Source organism: Mobula birostris, chromosome 19 (assembly GCF_030028105.1).
Source record: "Mobula birostris isolate sMobBir1 chromosome 19, sMobBir1.hap1, whole genome shotgun sequence".
Taxonomy (NCBI): domain Eukaryota; kingdom Metazoa; phylum Chordata; class Chondrichthyes; order Myliobatiformes; family Myliobatidae; genus Mobula; species Mobula birostris.
This window is the reverse complement of record NC_092388.1, coordinates 28,590,239-28,608,127: the sequence shown is the minus strand read 5'-3', so window position 1 is coordinate 28,608,127 and position 17,889 is coordinate 28,590,239.

Sequence of the window (17,889 nt, the reverse complement as noted above, 5' to 3'; positions counted from 1 at the left end):
TAAATATATACAAGAGGTACAAGAAGAGCACATAGCATTTTTTTTACATTCATGTCATCATCAGATTTATATAGATTTATGAATTCTGTATATTTGCTGATTAAAAAGTTAATACATTCTAGTACAAAACAGTAATGCTACTCATGGAGAGCATTCTGGCAGGCTGCGTCGCTGTCTGGTATGAACGGGCTACTGCACAGGACTAAAAGAAACTGCAGAGGATTGTTAATCTAGTCAGCTCCATCTTGGGTAATACCCTACGAAGTACCCAGGACATCTTCAAGGAGTGGTGTCTCAGAAAGGCAGCATCCATTATTAAGGACCTCCAGCACCCAGGGCATGCTTTTTCCTCACTGTTACCATCAGGTAAGAGGTAAAGAAGCCTAAAGGCACACACTCAGCGATTCAGGAACAGCTTCTTCCCCTCTGCCATCCAATTCCCAAGTGGACATTGAACCCTTGGACATCATCTCACTTTTTAAATGTATCTTATTTCTGTTTTTGCATGATTTTTAATCTATTCAATATATATACTGTAATTGATTTACTTATTTATTGTTGTTATTATTATTATTATTATTATGTTTTTTCTTCTATATTATGTATTGCATTGAACTACGGCTGCTAAGTTTGCAAATTTCACAACACAAACCTGATTGTGATAATAAATCTGATTCTGATACTAATTCTGATTCTGGTCTTTTTGAACAATATGACCTTCAAGTATTTGGGAGGCTCTATGCAGGAGAATCCCCCAAATATTTAGTGGTGTCACATCAGATCACAAAGCCCTTGTGTTGGCTGCACCAAGATTAAGAGTGTCCTTTAAAATATATTCCTGCAGCATGGGACGTGCCAGGCAGCAGCATTCATTAATGTACATCTCTCGCCACAGGAAGACCAACAAGTCTCACTGGGCTGATGATTGTGAACACTGTAGAAGGTGTAAAGCCATTTCTGTAGTGGACTGAAACCACAGAATGCATTAAATAAACCAAATTAATCCAGAAGGACCATAAGATGGTGAAAGTAATGCTCCCTCCAAGCACAATGGCTTCAGAGCAGAATCACTACTAGCAGTAACAACTGACCATAAAAATGATCCAGTAATGCTCCTCTGAAGTATTTGTTAAATCTACTCTAATCTTTTTACTTCACTTTGAAAATTTACTGTGTTTCCATTCACTCACTTCAGGAAGGTTTTCACAGATAATTACAATGTTACTCTGTGTCATTATTTTAGCAAGAATCTAATCAATTCTTTCTTTATCCAGCCCTGTTTTCAAAAATGAGATTTTCTTTTGATGAAAAGGAATCAATCTTAAGTGTGGCATATTAATTTGTTTTTAGTGCCCATATCTTCCCTTGATGTCTGTGGGACATCAAATAGAAAGTCATTTTTTTCTGATCTATCTGTAGACTTCTGTGATAATGATCTTGCATATTTTAAGTATTTGTTGTCTGTCAAGACAAAGTTAGAAATATTTCTTTAATGATCCAATAAATAGTTACTCCTAATCATTGTGACTAACTAGTGTAATACTTATGTTGTATTTGTGTCTGCATTATTTACTTCTTTCTTTCAATAAATAATTTGTCATCATTTCTGATGGCTCACAACAAAATGGAAATTAATGAAAAAGTAACACACACAAAATGCTGGAGGAACTCAGCAGGCCAGGCAGCATCTATGGAAAAGATTAGTCGATGTTTTGGGTCAAGACCATTCGGCAGGACTCAATTAACGAACAAAGCAGTCAGGCTGATATGTTAAAACTGCAACAAGGTCAAAAAGATAACCCAATAATAACTAACACCATTGACAGGTGGACTTACAGTGAAATCAAGCCAGAAGGCTTGTCTGCTTCACAGAGTGAAAAAGGTTGTTAATAAGGGAGCATGCCATTGGAGTTTGATGAGAATCAGTATGTCACCAAAGATTCCAGCAAATTCCTACAAACGTAAAATGGAGAGTATTCTGATTGGTTGCTTCACTGCCTGGATCCAATGTGCTGGATCGTAAGAGGATGTAGAGAGCTGTAGACCCAATCAGCTCCCTCAGGGGCACAACCTCTCCACAACTGAGGACATCTTCAAAAGGCAGTGCCTTTATAAGGTGGCATCCATCGTTAAAGAAACTCTGGATCTGGAACATGCCCTCTTCTCAATACTACTTTTGGGAAGAAGTTACAGGAGCAAGAAGACCAACACTCATTGTTTTAGAAATAGCTTCTTCCCTTTAGCCATCAGATTTCTGAATGATCTATGAAGCCATGAGCACTACCTTACTATTTGTGTTTGGTACAACTTATTTTTGGTGATTTATAGTAATGTTTATGTTTTGTACTGTACTGCTGCCATAAAAGTCATAACAAACCTCTTCCTGATTCTGGCATTTGAGAAATGTTATGAGTTTGACAGGTGAGAGATTGTTGGATTATTTGATAATTGTGGGAATCATGAGAAATGGAAGTAATGTAGGTGCTCAGGAATAGACTACATGATCCTGTGAACACAGAGAAGGCACATGGAGCCAAATAACCTACTCCTGCCTCAATTTCTTATGTTCCTGTCTTCACAGTCTTTAATGTAACACAGCTTTGGAAGGCATGCCATTAAAATAAATTGTCCTGGAAGCACATAAGAAGAATTTAGGGCAACAAATAAGACATTGATCAAATGATATGATTTAAGGATTACTTTAGGACCTTGAAGAACAGGAAGAGGCTCGGAGATAGAGACATAGATTTCCAGATTTTAGGGAGGCCATGATTACAAATATTGGAGAACTGTAATTTCTTGGGGTTCTCATGAGGGAAAAGTTAATGACCCCCAAAAATATCAAAGGATTATTGAGAAGCTTATAGAGGAAAGAATGGTAATGCATGAAATGAATCCTAAAAGAAGTATGTGAATGCCACACAAAATACTGTGGGAACTTAAGGAGTCAAGCAACATCTCAGGAGGGAAATGGACAGTTAATGTGTCAGGTTGAGACCCTTCTTAAAGACTTGAAAGAAAAATAGAAATAGCCAATATAAAAGGGAAGAGGGAAGGGGAAGAGTTGGCAGGTGATAGGAGACCAGAATCAGAATGAAAATCAGAATCAGGTTTATTATCACCGGCATGTATCATTGTTATCTTAGCAGCAGAAGTTTAATGCAATACATAATAATATAGAAAGTAAGAAATAAATAAGTAAATCAATTACAGTAATATTTATATGTATATTAAATAGTTAGATCAAAAATAGTGCAAAACAGAAATAATATATATATATATAAAAGTGGGGTAGTATTCATGGTTCAATGTCCATTTAGAACTTGGATGAAGCTGTCTCTGAATCATCATGTGTGTCCCTGGTGATGCTACCAATGAGAAGAAGGGTTGTCCTGTGTGATGGATCCAGGTGCAAGGGGCAAGTTAGGGAAGGGAGGGAGAAGAATGCGAAGAATGTAATACGCTGGGTGATGATAGTTACATAGGGCTGAAGAATATTGAATCTGGTAGGAGAGGACAGTATACCAAGGAATAAAAGGAAGAGGTGAGGAGGGGAACTGGTGTGAGGAAAGAATGAGAGATTGGAAGATGAAGAGTTGTAAGAGAAGAGCTATAGAGGCTAGTAGAATAAGGGAAAACAAAGGGGGGATGCAGAGAGGAGTGGCTGCTGGAAGCTGGAGAAAACAATGTTGTTGCCATCAGCTTGTAGATAAAAACAGTGTAATATGAGATGCTTTTCCTCTAGTTTACATCTGACCTCCACTTGGAATACAGGAGTCCATGGACAGATATGTCAATGGGGGAATGGGAAGTTGAATTACAATGGCTGGCTACTGGAAGATCCTGACTGCTAGGGCAGAAGGAGCAATGGTGTTTGATGAAGCAATCCCCCAATATAAGTGTTATACCCGCCCCTACACCTCCTCACTTTCTCCTAGTAAAGGCTCTGAACTCTGATTTCAGGTGAGGTAGTCTTCACATGTGAATCAATTGGTGTTATTTATTGCTTGTGGTGCAGCCTCCTTTACACCAGTGAGACCCGAGGTGGAGATGCAGATGTGACACTTAGATTAGTTGTAGTAATACATGCCTGGGGTGGGACTGGTGGGAAGGCACAAACAGGCTGTGTGCTTAGTCCCCTGTTGTACTTGCTTCATACTTATGACTGTGAGGCTATGTACAGCTCCAATGTGATATTTGAGTTTGCTGACAATACCACTGTTGTTGGCCGAATTGAAGGTGGTGACAAATCAGCATATGGGAGTTTGAAAACTTGGCTGAATGTTGGCACAAAAACAGCCACTCACTTAATGTCAGCAAAACCAAAGAGCGGATTATTGACTTTAGGAGGTGGAAACTGCAGGTCAATCAGCCTGTGCTCATCAGGAGATCAGAGGTGGAGAAGATCAGCAACTTTAAGTTCCTTGGTATTATCATTTCAGAGGATATGTCAAGGGTTCTGCACATAACTGCCAATATGAAGAAGGTACAGCTTCTATTTTCATAAACGTTTGCGAAAATTTGGCATACCCTCTAAAATTTTTACTGACATCTATAGATGCGCAGTGGATAGTATACTGACTGGCCTGGTATGGAAACATCAATGCCCTTGAACATAAAGCCTACAAAAGGTTGTGGATGCATCCCAGTCCATCATGGGTGAAGTCCTCCCCACCATTGAGCATATCTACAAGCAGAGTCGTTGCAGGAAAGCAACATCCATCATCAAAGACCTTGCCTGCTATCCAGGTCATGCTCTCTTCTTGCTTCTGCCATCAAGAAGGAAGTACAGAAGCGTTAAGTCCTACACCACCAGGTTCAGGAACAGTAATTGCCCCCCAACCATCAAGCTCTTGAATCAGAGGAAATAACCTCACTCAACTTCAATCACCCGACACTGAAGTTATTACACAACCTATGGACTCACTTTCAAGGACTCTACAATCTCATGTTCTCAATATTTATTGCTTATTTGTTTATAATTATTATTATTTTTTTAATTCTTTTTTGTATTTGTAATGTGTCTTTTGCACATCTTTTTAAACCTATGTTTGTTGTGTGCAGATTTAAATTGATTTTATTGTGTCTCTTTGTACTTACTGTGAATGCCCATAAGAAAATGGATCTCAGGTAGTATATCGTGATATACTTGTTCTTTGAATGTTGAACTTGAACTTTGAATTTTGACGAGGAAATCACAGAAAGAGCGATCTCAGCAGAAAACAGAGAGGGGAGGGGAGAAGAAGATATGCCTGGTGATGGGATTGTTTTTGAAATAGTGGAAATTGTGGAGAGTGATAAGGTGGATGTTTTAGACACTGCTTAAGCAATACAAGTCATCAGGCACAGGGAGTTGGAGCAAGTTTGGAAGGGAGTAGTAGATATTCAGATGTTTTTGTTTTTACAGAGAGGGTTAAGAACATGGGCATATATTCTAAGAGCCTGTTGTAATGATTATTTCTAGTGGGAAACATAGACAGTCATGATGACCTGACCTGAAACTAATTAAAATGTCATAATTAATAATAGTCACCTTAGAAAAATACTTTGTTGAAGGTGAGAAAAAGAGGCACAGAAAAGAGTTAAAATGCAGATGATAGAAATCTGAAATAAAAACAGAAGATGCTGGGTACACTCAGCAGTTTAGGCAGTGACCTTGGAGAATGAAACAGGATTAATGTTTCAGGTCCTTTTTCGGAAAATATGTAATGAATGCAGCTCTTCCATTTATATTTTAGAAAAGGATTTTATATGCAACATTATTAACATTCCTAGCAATTGACAATATGCAGGGCCGATGCTGAATCTCTTAAATGGTTCTAATTCTGAATCTGAAAGATTGATTATCATTGCAGAAACAATTATCACATTGTAAGAAGGATACTTAAGTTCCTAATCACCAGGTCTAACTTTCTGAGTGAATTTAATGGGCAATTTAAGTGTAAATCCCAGTAAATTCTTAAAAATAATGGAAGTCAAAAAGTAAGAAGCAAGAAGGGAAATGATTGAAATAAGAAATGTTCAACTCTGCTGATTATGAAAGTCAGTTTTTTACATTAATACTGATGTTATTATTTTCAGTAAGACTCAGTTCATGATTTTAATTTCATTTAAAATATAATGGTAGGAAAAAAGACCAATCTACTTAAACAAGAACTTCTCAATTGTTGTAATATCCATTAAAACTTTAAATTGGTTTGTAGAATTAATGAACTAACGATTGCAGAAAATATCCAAACAAGCATTTATGGTTTCACATAAGAGCATAAAACATAAAAACAGAAGGAAAAATAAGCCAATTAATCCCTTGCGCCCCATGCTACAACATACACCTGACACTATTGTCTACTTAATGATATGTATAGAATGCTCCAAGGCAGTTTTCAGACCCTAAACATAATCTGATTTGCACAAATGGATTATTGTTTGTTAAATTTACCTTATGAATCTGCGCCTTCTAAATGATTAGACTTTATGATGAACCAAACTCCCTCGACTAACAATGAAACTGTTGATTAACTTTTATTCTCTGTTAAAACCTTTGTTGGTTAAGGAGCACTTAGGGAACTTCATTTGGAGAAAGTTTAAAAAAATACTGGTGGAGATACTCAACAGGTAGGTTAGCAAAGAAGCTCTTGTGATTAATGTTACTTTCATGATTGCTGGACTCATAATTGGCAAAGCCTTCAATTACTTATAGGGTTAAGTCAGGAAGCTAAATGTTACTGTGAGGTCTGCTTCACAGTTTATATATGCCCTGGAGCAGAGGTGCTAGAAGGAGTGGGAGGGAGATGAGAGAAAAAAATATCAAAAATTAAGAGAAACCCACACAGAATTCTAAAAGAACTCTACAAATCAGGCAGAATTTATGGAAAAGAGTAAACTGTTGAGGTTTGAGGCTGAGGCCCTTCACCCGGACTGGAAATGAAGTGGGGTGGGGGCAGAAGCCAGAATAAGAAGGTTGGGAAAGGGGCAAGAGTACATGACAGCTGAAATGAGATGAGGGCAAGGTGGCAACATCATTGTCCAGGGACATCGTGGCGGCAAAACTTTCACTGGATTTAAATACTTCGAAGAAAAATTGATGTCCTGTAATGTACAAAGACAGATTAGGTGCAAGGAGTTGAATGAGGTCAGTTGAATATTTTTGGTAATTATGAATAAAATAGGTGAAAGAGTCACCTATTGTACCGTTAGTTTCTTCTACTGCATCTAGACAATTTTCTGAGTCTTTAAGTAAAGATTAAAGAAGGTGGCATCTGTCATTAAGGACCCACATCAGCTGGATGTTCCTCTTCTCAGTATACCACGGATGGAGAAGGTAAAGGAGCCTAAAAACACACACTCAATATCCTAGAAACAGCTTTCTCCCCTCCACCATCTCTTTCCTGAACGGTCCGTGAAACCATGAAAACAACTTAACTTTTCCTCATTTGCATTATTTATTTATTATTGTAACTTAATAGTAATCATTTACATCTTGCACTGTACTGCTGCCACAAAACAACAAATTTCATGTTTTACAATACGTCAATGATAATAAACCTGAGTCTGAATGATCTGGAATCCTGATCTGTTGGACAATGTCTAAGCTTGCTTGATAAGAGTTTTAAGCTGATGCTTCTGTAAGGGGGTTTCAACTTTTATGTTACTGCGGAGGCTAATTAAAATGGCCTCTTTGTTATGTTAATCTGGGAAATGCGGTTTTGTTGTGTTAAACGCTGAGAAAGTTTGCGCTAGCAGCTTGTTTTGTCTTAGTGTGTGATAAGAAATATGTTATTAACCAATTGGGATAGTTGTTACATTTTTGGTTTATTTGAAGATACTGTATGCACGGGGTTTTGGGGGCAGAAGGCGGGAGAGCGAGACAGAGGATGGACGAGGTGCTGTGATGTCCGCTAATGGGGCCGGACCCCGAGGAGGGCGTTCAGTGAGGAGACGGAGACGGACTCGTGTGGAGCGTCTGGTCGACCACCGTTGTTGGTCCCAGGTGGCCGGTCGAGGTGGTCCGAGGGGTCGCAGGGTGAAGAAGGTGGTCCTTGAGCTCCAACTGTTTTATGAACGAAGAGATTGAACTTTGATAAGTGTGGCGCCTTTTATTTTCCTTTTATATTTTATTCTCTCTTCATTATGTAGTTCCAGTAATATCTATAAACTGTAAATCATTTAATTGCATCTGGTGTATTGTCTGTTATTTGGGCGGGGTGGGGTACCTCACACAGCATCCACACAAACTATTACCCAGTTTGGCGGGGCCGAGGCTGTTTCCCTAGACAACAGTGAGCCGAGCGACCCTGAGGGTGGCCAGGGGGGACTACGCTTCCATTTAAGTCAGACTACAAGTGTTAGCCAAATCTCCCCTCCATCTCATTTTACCACCATCATGACAGCAAGATGCATTTCTACGTTGGAAGTGTCTTGATCTGACAGAGAGTGCCTAACACCACAAGGTCACCTCCCTTACATTTTGTTTGGCTTTCCTTTGTCTTTTGCTTAAAACAGATAAAAATTCCATATGCAGCTCTCAAAAATGATTTCCTAGCATTCAATGCTCTAATCAATTTTTCTTGACTCATTAAATTACATAAAATAAATTTCACTTTTCTGTCCACATTCTTGTCTTAGACAGAATCCATGTCAGGCACATGAATAATGTTGTGTCTAATTTGTAATACTTACTAATGTTCCAGAAGAGATTTGACCATAGATAATAATCAAATCCAAAGTAGAAACATAGACAGGAGAATATCTGTAGGTGTTAGAAATCCAAGCAGCACACACAAAATGCCAGAGGAACTCAATAGGCCAGCCAGCATCCATGGAAATGAGTACAGTTGACATTTCAGGCCAAGACCCTTCTTTCTATCTGAAATATGTGTAGCTAGATTTTTAATTCAGATGGATTTGATTCAGGATAATATACCAGAATAAAATGGAATAAATTTGATAAAAAGTTATAACTGGGAGTTGGAAAATTCCTCACAGGTTGTATAATTTTGCAGCAGATATTGATGGAGGTTGTTTGTTCATCTTGAACTTGACAATCAACACCTTTCTTGTAACTGTTGTATGGACAAATGTAAATTCATGTTCCCATTCTTCATTCTCTTGGGTCGCAGAAATCCATTTGACTGAGACAAAAAAAAATGTTGTGGATGATGATATGTGAAACAATTGGCTGCTCAAAGGGGTGAAACAGTGTTTCAGCAGGTTACCCTATGATCATGAGTTCAATAAGTCAGTGGTTCAATGGGTCAATTTAATGTACGCAGGACGAGGGGTCTTGGCCTGAAACGTCGACTGTGCCTCTTCCTATAGATGCTGCCTGGCCTGCTGCATTCACCAGCAACTTTGATGTGTGTAGCTTGGTGTTTCAATGTGATAGCCTGCAGTGTTGTTTATTACGAATTCCCCCGACTCGAGAATCAGCAGATTCTCTCTCACCATCGAGAAAGAGAGAGAGCTGTTGCTCAAGTGCAGAGGCCTCCGGCAGCTGCGCCCACAATTCAATATCCTGCGACCCTTCAGTCAGCGACATCAGTCGGATTGCCGACAGGGCTGCACAGGGACACTCCTGGAGATCCCAAAATGCAGGCCACTAAGTGAGTTCTGAAGAGCAAGAACCCATCATCCGTGAAGAACATAGTTTAAGCTCAGCTGCAGATCATGGAGACTCCGACAGAACCCCAGCCACCTTGAAAAGGAAATTAAAGACATGACAACAGAAGATATAAACTGTTTCGCGGATGACCTCGAATAATTCACCCAGGTTTGCAAAAACTTCTGGCAACATCTTTAGCTCTTCCATTACAGTTAGAGTTGGAGACATTACAAGTTTAGGGTAAGCAAAGAGGCAGGAAAATTTGATTATGAAGGAGTAGATTATAGAATAAAGTGGAAAGTCTATTATATGATGGAAATCAGAAATGATTAAAGGGAGAAACTATATTTCAGCAAAGAAAGAGAACATTAGTCAAGGGATAATGAATGGCTTTCATTTGCAAGCTCAGAACTGCCCAATATTTAACTGCAAATAAAGAACTGTTATAACTAGGATCACAGCAACCAATTTGTGCTTAACAGAGTTCCAGAAAGAGGAATAATGTGTGAATAAAAGTTGATGGGTAGGTATAATGTTTTTGGAAAGGCATTCTCAGCCACTTCCGCGAAATCCATCTTATAATTTGTGCATTGTACTCCTCTTCAAGATTCATTCATATTCACATGAATAGCAAGCTTGGTTAAATGTATATTCTCCACCTCTGGTACATTTATCACAAGTTACCCAGGATGAATTATTATCCTGTCTTAATGATGATTAAAGAATAAATATGAATTTTAGCACCAGGATGAGTCCTTTGCTCTTTTTGGAATGGTGCCATGCGATTTTTTTTACACCACCTTGCGAAGGCACTGGGCTCCTCATTCCAAGTGTTCCTCTTACAGTATTGTATTCTATCAGTGTTGCACTTGAATATCATCCTACAATGTTATGCTCTTCTCTAAAGTGGAATAACTTTGACTCAGTGTGAGAGCACTATTTCTAATGCCTTAACTAGCAGTTCAATATTTCAGATTTACAGTCCATTTTCATGCAAGTTAGAGTTCTACTTTAACGTCTTAGTAATGCATCATTCTGTACTGTAGGAATAGCTAAGATATCAAAAATATCAATTTGACAATTGTTTCTTCTAATAAATTGTGCTTTAAAGTTTCAAAGGCTCATTTATTATTAAAGTATAAAACTTGAATTTCTCCTTCTCCGGGTAGCCATGAAACCAAGAAAGGAAAAAAGCAGCACAGTCATCAATCCCGAAAATCTCCCCTCCCCGCACAAAAAAAACCCAACAAAAATAGAACAGGCACGTCAACCCCCAAATTCTTCCTCCTGCACAAAGAAACAAACAAAACAGAACAGGCATGTCAACCCTCAAATCACTCTCCCCGCACACAAAAAATATCAAGAAAGATCAGGTGAAAAGCACAGAATATAAAAAAAAAGATAAGATTGAAAAAAAAGTCTATAGTCCAAGCCCACATTCAAAGCACAGAAAAACCTGGGGATCCTCCTCTGGGTCCGGCAGTAGACTATTCCCTCTCCGTAGCAAAGACAGGTAGCCAGCGCTCACCCTCCGCATTCGCCTCAATGCTTCAATCTCTTTCGTCGCTTTAGTCAGTGAACAATGGAAGCTTTAATCGGTGAAATGGAATCAAACGTCGGCTCACAGCCTGCCCACCATGAGGTTCCCTCACACTGGAATCCTCTCGGAGCCTGCAGAGCAGTGGAACACCCAAAACGATGTCCAAACAGCAAATCACAGGCTCCAACTGTTCCAGAGTCACATCCAAGATGAAAAACAAATGTGAAAGACATAAAAAGAAGTGAAATATATGGTTTCATGATCTATCCAGAAGATGTCAATTGAAGGAGCATTGTACGCAGGTGCCATCTTGACCAGCTGGTAATTACTTTCTGCTAATTGCCAACTAGAGTTTACCCTCTCCCACCACTGAGCACACCTACGAAGAGCACTACCACAAGAAAGCAGCATCCATCATGAAGAGCCCCCATTATCCAGGCCATGCTCTCTTCTTGTTTCTACACTCGGGAATGAGGTACATGAGACTTAGATCCCACACTACCAGGTTCAGGAACAATTATTACCCTTCAACCATTAGGATCATAAACCATCATGGACAACTTCACTCACCACAACACTGAACAAATCATTGGACGCAACCTATGGACTCACTTTCAAGGACTCTACAACTCAGTTTCTTGGTATCTAGTTATTTATTTATTTATTTATTATTTGTATTTACACACCTTGTCTTCTTTGGCGTATTGGTTGTCTGTCATTCTTTGAATGCATGTAGTTTTTCTTTCATTGATTCTTTTGTATTTCTTTATTCTACAGTGAATGCCTATGAGAAAATAAATCTTGAGGTAGTATTTGGTGATATATACGTACTTCCATAAAACATAAATTTACTTTGAACTTGTTATTTCTTACACCAAAGATGTTTGCAGTGGTTTCAGCACAGACTAGCTGTCGCTAACCTTGTTAGAATGAAGCACTCCTCGTCAATATAAAATATTTAAATTGTGGTAGCCATTAATACAATGAAGACCCAGACTTCATGGACTATTCTAAATTGTAAACGGCAAAAAAAATTGCACGAATGAGTACCACTGTGTCAAGAGGGCTGGCTGCTGGTTCATAGCAGAAGCTGCTTAAGGAGCATGATCTGTAAACCGACATGACTGGTGAAGCGATCTTAAATGCACTGGCCAAAACTCACAGACAATGGGGCTATGTTACTTAGTTTATCATATCGGGAATCTTTATCTAAGCAATCAATAATTTGGGAGATTTTGTGTTTCCAGAGATTTTCCATCCTAATTTTGAATTTCTGGAATTTCTGGGATTTCTGGTTTCTCAACGTTTTAAATGATCCATGTACAGTATATAACCTTGCACCAGGAAATCTGTTTGAACAATGAGAAGTGGCTTGTTAGTTATAAGGTGCATGCATTGTAATTGTGTAAGTCTATGTAATCATTTGTCTGCACTCAAAATTAAAAAATAATGATCTATGCATTTTATTTACTGAGATCGCCCAATTACCTGCTGTTAATTTTGCTGTTGTAACTCAATGTATTTTGAGTTTGGGAAGATTTACATGAGATTCTCCAGAATTTCTCTAAGAGGCGGATTTTCTATAATGCTAGCCTATACCAAGGGTCCCCAACCTTTTTTGCACAGTGGACTGGTTTATTATTGACAATATTCTTGCGGACCAGCCCACCGGGGGGGGGGGGGGGGGGTAGGGTTGCCAACGGACAAGAGTAGCTGTCAAATACGTTGTGTTTACCCCGAGAAATACTACCATGACCATGAAGCCTTGCGCAGTCACCTGTGTGCACATGTGTGACGTGTACGTGCCGATTTTTTCCTACAAATCATTTTTGGCGATTCTGTTCAGTGAAACTACACTGTACCTACATTACTTCTACTTCATATAGGCTGTATAGGCTTCATATCATTCCCGCATCTACTATATGTTAGTGTAATTTTAGGTTTTATGTGTTATTTGGTATGATTTGTTAGGTTATTTTTTTGGGTCTGGGAACTCTCAAAAATTTTTACCATATAAATTAATGGTAATTGCTTCTTTGCTTTACTCCATTTTGGCACGAAAGGTTTCATAGGGACGCTCTACCTTAGCAGGGGAAATACGAGACAAGGGTGGTTCCGTATGGGACAAACCAATCTAGCCTAATGTACGGGATGTCCCTGCTAATACGGGACAGTTGGCAACCCTGGGGGGGGTGGGGCGGGGTGTTAATCACGACTGGAATATAGGTGATAAGTCAACTGTAAGTGACTTATAAGTGGCTAATACACTCAATTTCATTTCTAAGAGGGTTTATCTAACAAATTTAATATTAAAAACACAGCGCATATTTTCCTCACATGAATATAATGATAAGTCAATTTTAAGTCACTTACAAGTCAATAGCATCATAACATTTTAAGTAATGTTTGGATATTAAGCACGCAGCACATATTTTCCCCGTACAAACATATAAAATCATTGCAACACACCAATATCGGTGAATCAGTGGGAGCCCTGGGCTTGTTTTCCTGCAACAAGACTGTCCCATCGAGGGGTGATGGGAGACAGCGATACTCGAAGGGGGCTCCTTACGTCTAGTCTATTTGGCAATTTAGTTTTCGTTGCATTCATTGCAGAAGACTCTGTTTTGCAGAGATATGATGTTGAAAATGGAAGCAACGTTTTCAGTGCTTTCAGGGCTATCTCAGGATATTTAGCCTTGATTTTGATCCAGAATACCTGCAGAGATGTTATGTCAAACATACTTTTCAGCCCACCGTCATTTGCAAGCTCGAGAAGTTGATCTTATTCCCGTACTGACATGTATGACTCGTGGGTAATGACCTCGTGTGTGTTCAAATTCAACAGTGGGCATGAGAAAAGGTACAGCTGACTCATATCGTCAAATCATATGGTTTCCACGCGGCCCAGTAGCGCATGCTTTATGGCCCGGTGGTTGGGGACCACTGGTCTATACAACTGATAAGCTTCAGTTTTCATGTGACTCATTCACTGTTGCAACAAAACTTGAAGTGCGGAAATAACTTTCACCCAAACCTATGTGAAGCTTCCAGCTAAGGAAAGTTTAAAGAAAGTTTTCTTTCATTTTAAAATGTGCACTTTTTAAGATGTTGCCTTTGATATACTAAAGGTAAACACCTAACAATGGTTGATTTACTGTGTTCTTTTATTATTGTATTCTTTATCTTATTTGTGTTTTTTTGTGCTGTATCGGATCCGGAGTAATAATTATTTAATTCTCCTTCCCACTTGTGCACTGGAAATGAAATTAATCAATCTTGAATATTGAATCATTATATTTTTACAAAGGAATCAATTACTAAGGAAACTCCACATTTAGGACATCCTCTTCTCATTAATAACATTTGGGGGGAGGTACAGAGCCTGAAAACACACACTTGACATTCTTTCCATGAATACCTCTTGATGTTTCTTTTTATTTTTGCTATTTGTTTTTGTAACCTGCAGTAATTTTCACTGTACTGCTCCTACAAAACAACAAATTGCCCATCATATAAGCAGCAATAATTAACCTAATTCTGAGGGACATTTCAAGACCTGGTAATTATATCTGAGACCACCCTGTCTAAGCATACCTAACTATAACAACTTTTCCAATACCATTTCTTCATCATTAATTTCCAGCATCCTTCTGAGAACTGAAGCAGGGATAATTGGTTTGTATTTCCCTTTTTGTCTTGGTCACTCTCTTTTTACAATCAGTGCATATGGTTTCAAAGTTCAAATTCAAAGTTGAAAATAAATTAATGTTAAAAATAATTGTCGAAGTTCCCTTTTACTGCATCTACCATCTCTACAACCCCCCCTCCCTTTTTACAACTATAGCCATCTGATTTAGTGGAGTTGATAGCTTATAATTCATTTAACAGGATTCTGGCACTGATGATTAATGTTGGAACAAACCATGTTGACATTGCCACTTATACTCTACCATATTGCACTTTGTTCTTTCATGAGACTGCAGAAAAGTTACCTGAACTTTGATATTCTATATCCTGTAACTGAAAGTCCTTCTCTCATCTCCATTTTTTCAGCAGCTTGCTATTTGTCTTGCCTAATCTCTGTTCATTCTCTTAGCCCTGCTTCTTGCTGAAGTGAATGGATAGAAATACACCTAGTATTTTGGGGCTAGAAGTTAAGTCAACACAAAGGACACTGTACAGCACTTGCCCCTCCACTCGCTGCAAGTTTTTTCAACTTTAAGAAGTTATAGAAAACACCAATTGCACCTCGATCCATGGCGACAACCAGAAGAAAAATAGCCAGCAACAATTTTGCAAGTTGCTGATACTGTTGCAGGGGTTGCATCTCTGGCACCGAGATGGGACCCTCAACTCAGAAGGGAATGTGACGAGAATACACATAGATTACGATGTAGCTGTCCTGTGCTGGCACCAGTGGGATCAGCTGTTGGTCTGCCACCTGTCTTCAGGAGAGAGAGATAAGGAAATCAATGGAGCAGCATTTGGAGATGTTAATGAAGCAAGGAGAGCTGTCAAGATCGGCTCCCCCTTTGAACCCTGAACTGTTTGAAGTGATGGACAGGCGATACCCCAGCAGGGGGATAAAAAGGGACAGGTTCGCTAAGGCAGGACACACACGACACCTGAGGTAACGAGACCCTGGAAGCGATGCGTCTCTCACAAGTCGGTGGGAAGTACCGGGCCATAGACGCACAGGGTGGAAAGGCACGATCGGCGGGAACCTGGTGTGTGTCCACCCTTGCCTGGGTGCTGGGTTCACCGCAGAGAAACAATCGCATCTGGAAACGGAGGGGCCACGGTCCGTGACCTCAGATGACATCACAAAGAACTCGCCCGAAAGCTGACTGCGAAGGTCTGTGTGGAAGCCTTGAATATTCATTCGTTTTTGCTCTCTCTCTCCTTCCCCCCACCGCCCATCGCCACGGCAGCGATTACTGCGAACTGAACTGAACTAAATTGAACTGAACTTTGTGTCACTTTGAAACTGGTCATTTACCCCTAGACAATGATAGAGCTTGATTGATCCTGTTATCTTAATTCTGTGTACATGTATGTTTATCATTGCTGAACTGCTGCATTCATTATCCTTTTGATTAGAGTACTGCGTTGCTTGTTTCTTTAATAAAACTTTCTTAGTTCTAGTAATCCAGACTCCAACTGAGTGATCCATTTCTGCTGGTTTGGCAACCCAGTTACGGGGTACGTAACAGGAAGGAGGGAAAAGAGGAGAGCAGTAGTGATAGGGGATTCCATAGTTAGGGGGACAGATAAGAGGTTCTGTGGAAGAGATCGAGAATCCCGGATGGTCTGTTGTCTCCCTGGTGCCAAGGTCCACGATATCTCGGATCGAGTTCTCGGTATTTTCAAGAGGGAGGGAGAGCAGCCGGATGTTGTGGTCCATGTAGGGACCAATGACATGGGTAGGAAGAGTGAGGAGGTCCTGAAAGGTGAGTTTAGGGAGTTAGGTGCCAAGTTAAAGGACAGGGCCTCCAGGATAGCAATCTCACGATTGCTACCAGTGCCACGTGCAGGCGGGTTTAGAAATAGTAAGATAGTACAGATCAACACGTGGCTGAAGACATGGTGCAGGAAGGAGGGCTTCAGATTTATAGACAATTGGGCAATTTTCCAGGAAAGGTGGGACCTGTTCTGGCAGGATGGTCTACATCGGAACTGGAGGGGAACAAATATTCTTGCAGGTAGGTTTGCTAGAGAGGCTCCAGTGGATACAAGGGGGGAGGGGAACCAGAGTGTAGGAACAGACGTAGGGAAGAAGGAAGAAAAAGAAAATAGTAAAATTGTTTGCACCGTTAGTGAAAAGCAGAGGGTAAGAGGTGGAAAATTTCTTAAATGCATTTATTTTAATGCTAGGAGCATTATAAGAAAGGTGGATGAGCTTAAAGCATGGATTGATCCCTGGGAGTATGATGTGGTAGCTATTAGTGAAACACAGTTGCAGGAGGGGTGTGATTGGCAACTAAATATTCCTGGAATTAATTGCTTCAGGTGTGATGGAATCAGAGGGACAAGAGGCGGAGGTGTTGCATTGCTTGTCAGAGAAAATATTACAGCGGTGCTCTGTCAGGATAGATTAGAGGACTCGTCTAGGGAGGCTATTTGGGTGGAATTGAGGGATGGGAAAGGTGTAGTAACTCTTATGGGGGTGTATTATAGACTACCAAATGGGGAGCGAGAATTGGAGGAGCTAACTTGCAAGGAGATAGCAGATATTTGTAGTAAGCACAAGGTTGTGATTGTGGGAGATTTTAATTTTCCACACATAGACTGGGAAATCCATACTGTAAAAGGGCTGGATGGTTTGGAGTTTGTAAAATGTGTGCAGGATAGTTTTTTGCAGCAACACATAGAGGTATCAACTAGAGAAGGGGCAGTGTTGGATCTCCTGTTAGGGAATGAGATAGGTCAGGTGACGGAGGTTTGTGTTGGGGAGCACTTCGGGTCCAGTGATCACAATGCTATTAGTTTCAATATAATTATGGAGAAGGATAGGTCTGGACCCAGGGTTAAGATTTTTGATTGGAGAAAGGCTAACTTTGAGGAGATGCGAAAGGAGTTATAAGGAGCGGATTGGGACAATGTGTTTATGGGAAAAATGCAATAGAGAAATGGAGATCATTTAAAGGTGAAATTTTGAGAGTACAGAATCTTTATGTTCCTGTTAGGTTGAAAGGAAAGGTTAAAAGTTTGAGAAAGCCATGGTTTTCAAGGGATATTGGAAACT